Source organism: Lonchura striata, chromosome 2 (assembly GCF_046129695.1).
Source record: "Lonchura striata isolate bLonStr1 chromosome 2, bLonStr1.mat, whole genome shotgun sequence".
In the NCBI taxonomy this organism is placed as follows: domain Eukaryota; kingdom Metazoa; phylum Chordata; class Aves; order Passeriformes; family Estrildidae; genus Lonchura; species Lonchura striata.
This window is the reverse complement of record NC_134604.1, coordinates 19,517,158-19,523,910: the sequence shown is the minus strand read 5'-3', so window position 1 is coordinate 19,523,910 and position 6,753 is coordinate 19,517,158. Positions and strand designations below refer to the sequence as shown.

General features: G+C 46.6%; 2 long non-coding RNA genes across 2 annotated transcripts; one reads left to right on the top strand and one right to left on the bottom strand.

Moving 5' to 3' along the window:
- Positions 1 to 367: 367 nt before the first annotated feature.
- On the bottom strand, positions 368 to 3,019 carry LOC110480542 (uncharacterized). Its single transcript, XR_002467124.3, has 2 exons — positions 2,640 to 3,019; positions 368 to 2,020 (listed from the first exon to the last, which is right to left on the bottom strand). It is a non-coding gene; the product is annotated as an uncharacterized LOC110480542 (long non-coding RNA).
- Positions 3,020 to 3,189: 170 nt separating this feature from the next.
- On the top strand, positions 3,190 to 4,927 carry LOC144245879 (uncharacterized). The gene is made up of 2 exons (XR_013339447.1): positions 3,190 to 3,251; positions 4,644 to 4,927. It is a non-coding gene; the product is annotated as an uncharacterized LOC144245879 (long non-coding RNA).
- The last annotated feature ends 1,826 nt before the right edge of the window (positions 4,928 to 6,753 follow it).

Genomic DNA, 6,753 nt, shown 5'->3' with positions numbered 1-6,753 from the left:
TCAGGTCAAATTAGCCTGGATCTCAAAACTGTTAACTCTCACTAATTAGATATTGACATGAGCTACTCTTTCCTGAAACACTACCAGTTTTCCATGCCTTTACATACCTAACTTGAGAGACCTTGAAGCTTGATTATTTTCAAGGTTTTTGGAAAAGCTAGTTTTTTCAGTCTTTTGACATTGATTCTGTGGCTTTAAAAAACTTCAGTCTTGAATTTCAAGTATAAAATTGTTGCTGTGCAAGACCAGCCCCGGGCAGACACCAGCAGAAGCGTGGGGGAGGAGGGGAGACGCGGGTGCCACTTTCCCCTTTGGCTCTGTGTGGCTCAGCTTCAGCGTGGGAACAGACGAAATAGCAACAAGGGGCTCAGGTGCAGACACGTGTTTATTGTAGGTGCCTGTTCCCCAAGACACCGGGGCACCGGCTGGGTCTCGGTTATAACTTTCAAACTGGGGGGGGGGGGGGGGAGGGGAGGGGAAGCAGAGCCACGGCCAATTAGGATAGGACAGGGGCAGGAAATCTCTGGGACACCGGGAAGGCAGGAGACCCCGGGGGCGGGGGCAGCGATGGGAAAGGCGGGGAGGGGTGGAGTAGGGACCAACTGCGTGGCGAGGGGGAATGGGGGCCGCAACTCCCTCTTTGGGTTTACATAAAGGAAAGGGAGTTCTGAGGTAAAAACAAATTAACAATTACTGAGAAAACGTAAGTTGAGAGACATCGGAAAGTGATACACCAATTATAGTTACAATGCATGGGGTAAAAATCTTTTTCACATTACAATTTAAGATAAAGGGTACAAAATTATTATAAACACATTCTGTATCGAGGATGGAAGCAGGATTCATGATGTAATGCTTGTGGTTTTCGAATTCTAGCAGAGCTGAAGCAGCGAACGGCGACGTGGTTTCTCCAATTTGATTATTTGATTGCTCAGTTGGCATAGTGTTGTGGGCAGTAATTAGAGAGGATGAGCTTTCCTTCTATAAAATATAACTCAATCCAAGAAGTTATTTCCAAATTATCACAAGCAATGGGAAAAACTTGTATTGAAATAATAAGGGAACTTTGAGCAAGGTACATTTAGGAGATGGAATAGAGGGGTGGACCTGGGCACCACCGTTTCAGGGCGAAGAAAACAGTGGAGCCCTGGTCCAGGGTTTCCAGCTCCACTCCCTTCAAAGAGCCCCCCCACACACACACCAAAGGGGAAAAGCTCTCTTACAAAGGAAGGTCCTCTAACCGGAGGGGCCCCTCCGGCAACCCCTCCCATCAGAGGGGGAGCCAGAAGAAGGACTGAGGGATTAATCCAACCTCACCTCCCCCCAATAGAGGCTGGCCTCACTGCAGGATGGTGCAGGGCCATTGGAGGACGGGTGGGGCTGGCAGGAAAACGTGGGCGGAAGAGAAGGATCAAGGCAGGAAAATGGGTTCCAAGTAGCGTGGCCAGCGCCATCTTGGGAGGGGGTGTCAGGTGCACTTGCATCTTACCCGGGGAGGCACGGCCAATGCCACCCCTAAGGGAGGGTGACAGTGTCCAGCAAGGTGCTTGGGGCAGCTTGGCCGCCCGTCCCTGAAATAAATGGGCCACGAGACCCGCTCCTTTTTAAGGCCTTCACTGAGTGACCAGCTCTGGGTTGGGGGCCCGAGGGGTCGCACACACCGCCGCTGCTCCCACTTGACGACGCTGAGGAGCAGGAGATCGGGTCTGCTAGGCAGCAGAGCCGGGGCTTCCGTCCTCGCGAGCGTGCCCAGGAAGGCGATTTTCGGCTCGTTGTCTGGGGTCCTGATTCTGCAGATGTACTGTTTAAGTTATGGCGACATGTTGGCTGCTGTTCCACGGGTCTGGTGATGTCCAGGGACCTCTTGCCGGCTGTCCGATCCGGTCCATGGCCCTGAAGTTGGTGTGGTTCGTTGTCCTTGGGGCTCTTTTCGAGATTTCGTGCACAGTTCTCGATTTGCATATCACCGGAGGTGGATCGGCCGCCATTTTGGGGAGCAGGGGAGGTGAAAACCCGACAGCTACAAAGTGGAGGGCAAGTGGGGCAAGGGGGAAACATAACAAGGGTGCACATAAAGGGGATTTTAACGGGGTTTGAACAGTTAACAACATTTTAATTAACATTTTTAATATAAAACTGAATTTATTCATAACAGTCCCCAAGGGAGAAGGTTTGGGGAAGTCTGTGGGGAAAAGGGAAGGGGGGGCTTCACAGAAGCCGAAGGGGAAATCCATAGGAGAGGGGCCCAACACGGCTGGAAGTCGACGAAATGCGTGGATGTGAAGGGCCTCTCTTAAGAGGTTAACAACTCTCCCAATAGCTGACGTGTTGCCACTATAATTTTGTCCCATTGGTGTCCTTTCAACCTGCCCTGCCCGCATAGCCCAGAATAGGGAGGAGAGGGTAGAAAAGGCAGCTTTCTGAGAAAGAGAAGGAGCTATCAAGCGTGAGTTACCCCAAAAAGACTGAGCGAGGTTGTGTCCTCCTCGGAAAAGAAAAAGCCTCCCGGCCACCAGGGACATGCAAGGATACAGCCCTAGTCTGGGCACGGACGGTGAACGGTGGTTAAAACTCAGAAAAGAAAAAAAGGTAGCTCAGCCGCCCGCCAGGAAACCCAAACCCTGCTCCGACCCACTTACCTCTGGGTTCGGGCAGTGAAATCTCTATCTCTCTCCTCGGTGGTGGAAAATCACGCTGAACTGAGGACATCTTCTTTCGCGGTTTGGCTCCCTAGAAACCAGGGCTCATCCCTGAAACCCTGGGTTCGGCCACTGTCAGCCTCTAGCAGTCTATGCATGTGCAGTCCCATGATGCACCATTCTTGGGGCTCGGCTCAACCGCAAGCCACTGCCAAACCCCCCTCTTCTGTCTTCGGGTAAGCCTACCTGGTTCAAGGCCCCCGCAGCTCGGCTGCCCCCGCAGCACAGCTGCTCCAGGGCGGAATAGAGAGCATCCCGGCGAGGACGGAAGAGGGTCCTAGAGCCTCGGTTTTGTTTTCTGTCTGGTGAGTCAGCTCTTCTTAGCGTGAGCAGAGCTCTTATGGCGGCAGAATTCCTTTCTCTCTCCCCCTTTCACAAGTCGATGGAAATAGACTTCCTCTGCTACCATTTGTTGTCATGCGAGACGGGCGACGCCAGCGGAAGCGCGGGGGAGGAGGAGGAGGAGGGGAGAGGCGGGTGCCGCTTTCCCCTTTGGCTCTGTGTGGCTCAGCTTCAGCGCGGGAACAGACGAAATAGCAACAAGGGGCTCAGGTGCAGACACGTATTTATTGTGGGTGCCTGTTCCCCAAGACACCGGGGCACCAGCTGGATCTCGGTTCTAACTTTCAAACTGGGGGAGTGGAGGGGGGGGGGAAACGGAGCCGCGGCCAATTAGGATAGGACAGGGGGAGGAAACCCCCGGGACCCTGGGAAGACAGGAGACCCCGGGGGCGGGGGCAGCGATGGGAAACGCGGCGGGGGGGGGGGGGGGGATAGAGACCAGCCACGTGGTGAGGGGGAGGGGAAATGGGGGGGAAGAAGAAAAATTACAAACTCTCTGCACGAGATCATTAGTAATTTTGGAAAATCTTAGCTTAAATACTTATTAAAGCGGAACAGTGACAACAACCCATCAAATGCAGACTCATAAAACCATAATTAAACACTTTCACAAAGAGGTTGATTTCCAAGACCATTTTCCACCCAGCAACTGTCCTAATGTCCTTCCTAAACTAAGAGGCAAGACACATAGTCTTTCCCAGTGTGTCTTTGAAGCATCATGTCAGGAAGTGATCAGGGACAACTTGAGTGCTTTAAGAGGGCAAAATCAACAAAACCAGGGCTTTTTCCTTGGTGCATTTGTTCTGCCTCCACCTTAGGTCATGTTTTCTCTTGTTTCCAGCAGTAAGTAATCATCTATAAGATGGGACATGCCTCTTACTTCATGTCTATACAAGTGCCAGGTGCACTGCTAGAAAAAATAATCTGTGTACAGAAGTGCCAGCAAGATTGGCAGTGTTCAGGAGTATGAGAGTGGGGACTTTCTGCTATGCCTGGTGAGGAGATGGACTGATGTTTCATTCCAAATGAAATGTGAGGAGATTAGCTTTACAAACTTCATGGTTCACATCTTCTGTCTTGCGAAGTGGTCAGGGTCTCTGTGGTGTTCTGATTAGTTTGGCCAAGGAGCAGCTCATGAGCACAAAACTCAAACTTGTTTAGTGAGTTTGCTCTCTCTGGAGCCAAAAAATAGCAGACCACAGCAAATATTTCCCCTCCTTCTAAACCTGCTGTGTGGAGTACTGCACTCAGTATTCATTCAAATTTCTACACACAAGAGTGTTTACTATCTCTGGCTCACTGAATTGGTCCTCTCAAGTTCAAATTGCAGTACACTTGGAGATCTTGTTAGATCTTATTATCCATAGTACCTTGTAAGAACTTACAGCATCCAAACCACATTGATGTAAGAGAAGGGTGACCTTTTTGTTCGATGTAGCTGCAGATGTTAATTTGTTTCAAGGATATAATGTAAGGAAATTTGTTTTTACAGCGGTAGTAGGCAATAGGCTGTGAATTGCTGATAACACGCATTCCTAAGTTTTTACAGCGGTAGTAGGCAATAGGCTTTGCATTGCTTAACTGATAACACGCATTCCTAAGATAACACGTATTCTTGAGACTGTGAGAATCCCCAGATCAAAGGACACCTGTGAGGAAGACAACCGGCCTTCCTCCCACGACCATCAGGAGGCAGAAAACGACCACCTAGCAACAGAATGCGACTGCGCAGAAGAAACGAGTGAACTAAGGAGAAAGATAAAAGAGCGAATTAGGGGACCACAAGCGCGGCAGTTTGGCGGAGCGGTGGCTCCCCTCTGTCGCCCAGCGCTGCTTTGCTTTCATATACTCTATTAAATGAATTTAAATAAATTCTGTTAATTGGATCGGATGGCCTCTTGTGCTCACTCATAACATTGAGAATTAGAAAAAACTGTGGAACAAGCTTCTCTACAACTATTTTCATCTTGTATCCATAGGAATAGAGGCTGGATTGGGAAAAACACACTCTGTTATTTTAAATAATCACCATACAGCAATTACTGTAAAGTATGTGCTTTGTTTGAAGTGATCTGACACTCATTTCCATAGAAACAGAACGAGGATAGCAACCCACTTGTTTTAACTGTACCGTAGATTCTGTCTGTGTCAGAATGCAGGAATATAAGACTTTTAAAAATGTGGGAAAACTTGGGGCTTTGTTCTTAATATTTTTTTTGTTTGTTTTAATCCTCAAAATCCAAAAAGAACATTAGGGAACTTATTGGAAACTTTATTCTGAGAGAATAAAATGAAAATGACAAATATCAGCTCTTTAAAAAATATAGGGGAGAAAGCAGGAAGAAAAAACAGTAGGGGGTATAGTGGTGAGAAGTGTACACACAGACGTGTGTGTCTGTGTCTTGTGTGTGAAAAAGTATGTCTGAGATATTTTTCTGACAATTTTTGTTACTGTACAATAGATCTAGTGATTTTATTCACTAATAGAAAATTTTAGGTCATCTAACTCAACTGTCCATTTTCTTTCACATTATTTTTTTCACATTCGCTTTCTTTTATTTCACATTGTTTACTTCTTAACTGACTAATTTTTTGGAATTTCCATACTCATATCAGTCATGATATGAGTTTTGAATTGGCAGTTGGAGTGAAGTTCAGGGAAAATTTAATAATGTGGAGAAAAAGAAGTTAAGTGCTCAGATTTAACAACACAAATCCATGTAACAACACAAGTCCTGCATTTCTGGCACTGTGAAGTGATTTCTTTTCTCGCCAAGTCCAAAAGAGAGAAACTGTCTGAAGCAGATGTGATATCTCTCCTGGATTCTAACTTCTGGACTTTTGTGTGATTTTTTTTCTTTGGGGAAAAAAAAAAAAGAAGCTAATTCCTGTTGCTTGTGAGGAAAGGACAAGGCTGGGATTCTGTAATTCTACATGCTAAACATGTCTGGATTAGTTATATTGTGTTCCAGCAACTGAGTATTGCCAGCTTCTAGGAGCTGCTTTCAAGGCTGTGGCAAAGAGATGCATTCTGCACATCACATCATGATAAACACTTTCTCTCTTCCTGCCTTTGTGTTTTACACAAGTGTCTCCAAGTTTACTATTTAAGCACTACTCATCAGAGAATAGAAGAGATTTGGAAGACTACTTTTTCTATTTCGGGTTACTTGGTTTTAAGTTAATTTTAAATAGCAAAGTAGCCCTCATTCAGAGGGAAAAGAAAAAAAAATGGTGTATATATATATATATATATATATATATACATATATATATATATATATACACCATTTTATATATATATATATGCCATTCAGTTCCGGCAGCAACAGTGTCCATAAGTTTTCCTCCTTCACAGGAAGGCTTCCCTTGAAGGCAGATGTCTACAAGCAGGAGCACCCTCTTGTGCTGTCATTCAACCCTCACTGCTTCACCTTCCTGGTGGTTACCTACCTTTTGAACCTCTCCCAGTACTTGGAAACTACCTTTGCCTTTGGGTTATTCCTGCAGAGTGCCAAAAGCATACCAGGCTCATTCCTGCACTTTGGGATGGTCTTTTTATTACACCACCACCAGGCTAGAAAAAGCTATGTTATCTCACTGGGAAGTGAAGATTTACAAGTGCTCATCAGGCAACAGCCCTGGCAGACCTTCTGATTCAAAGCCTTTTAGCACAAGTATGGGATACTTCCCAGTTATTTTTGATGCTTTA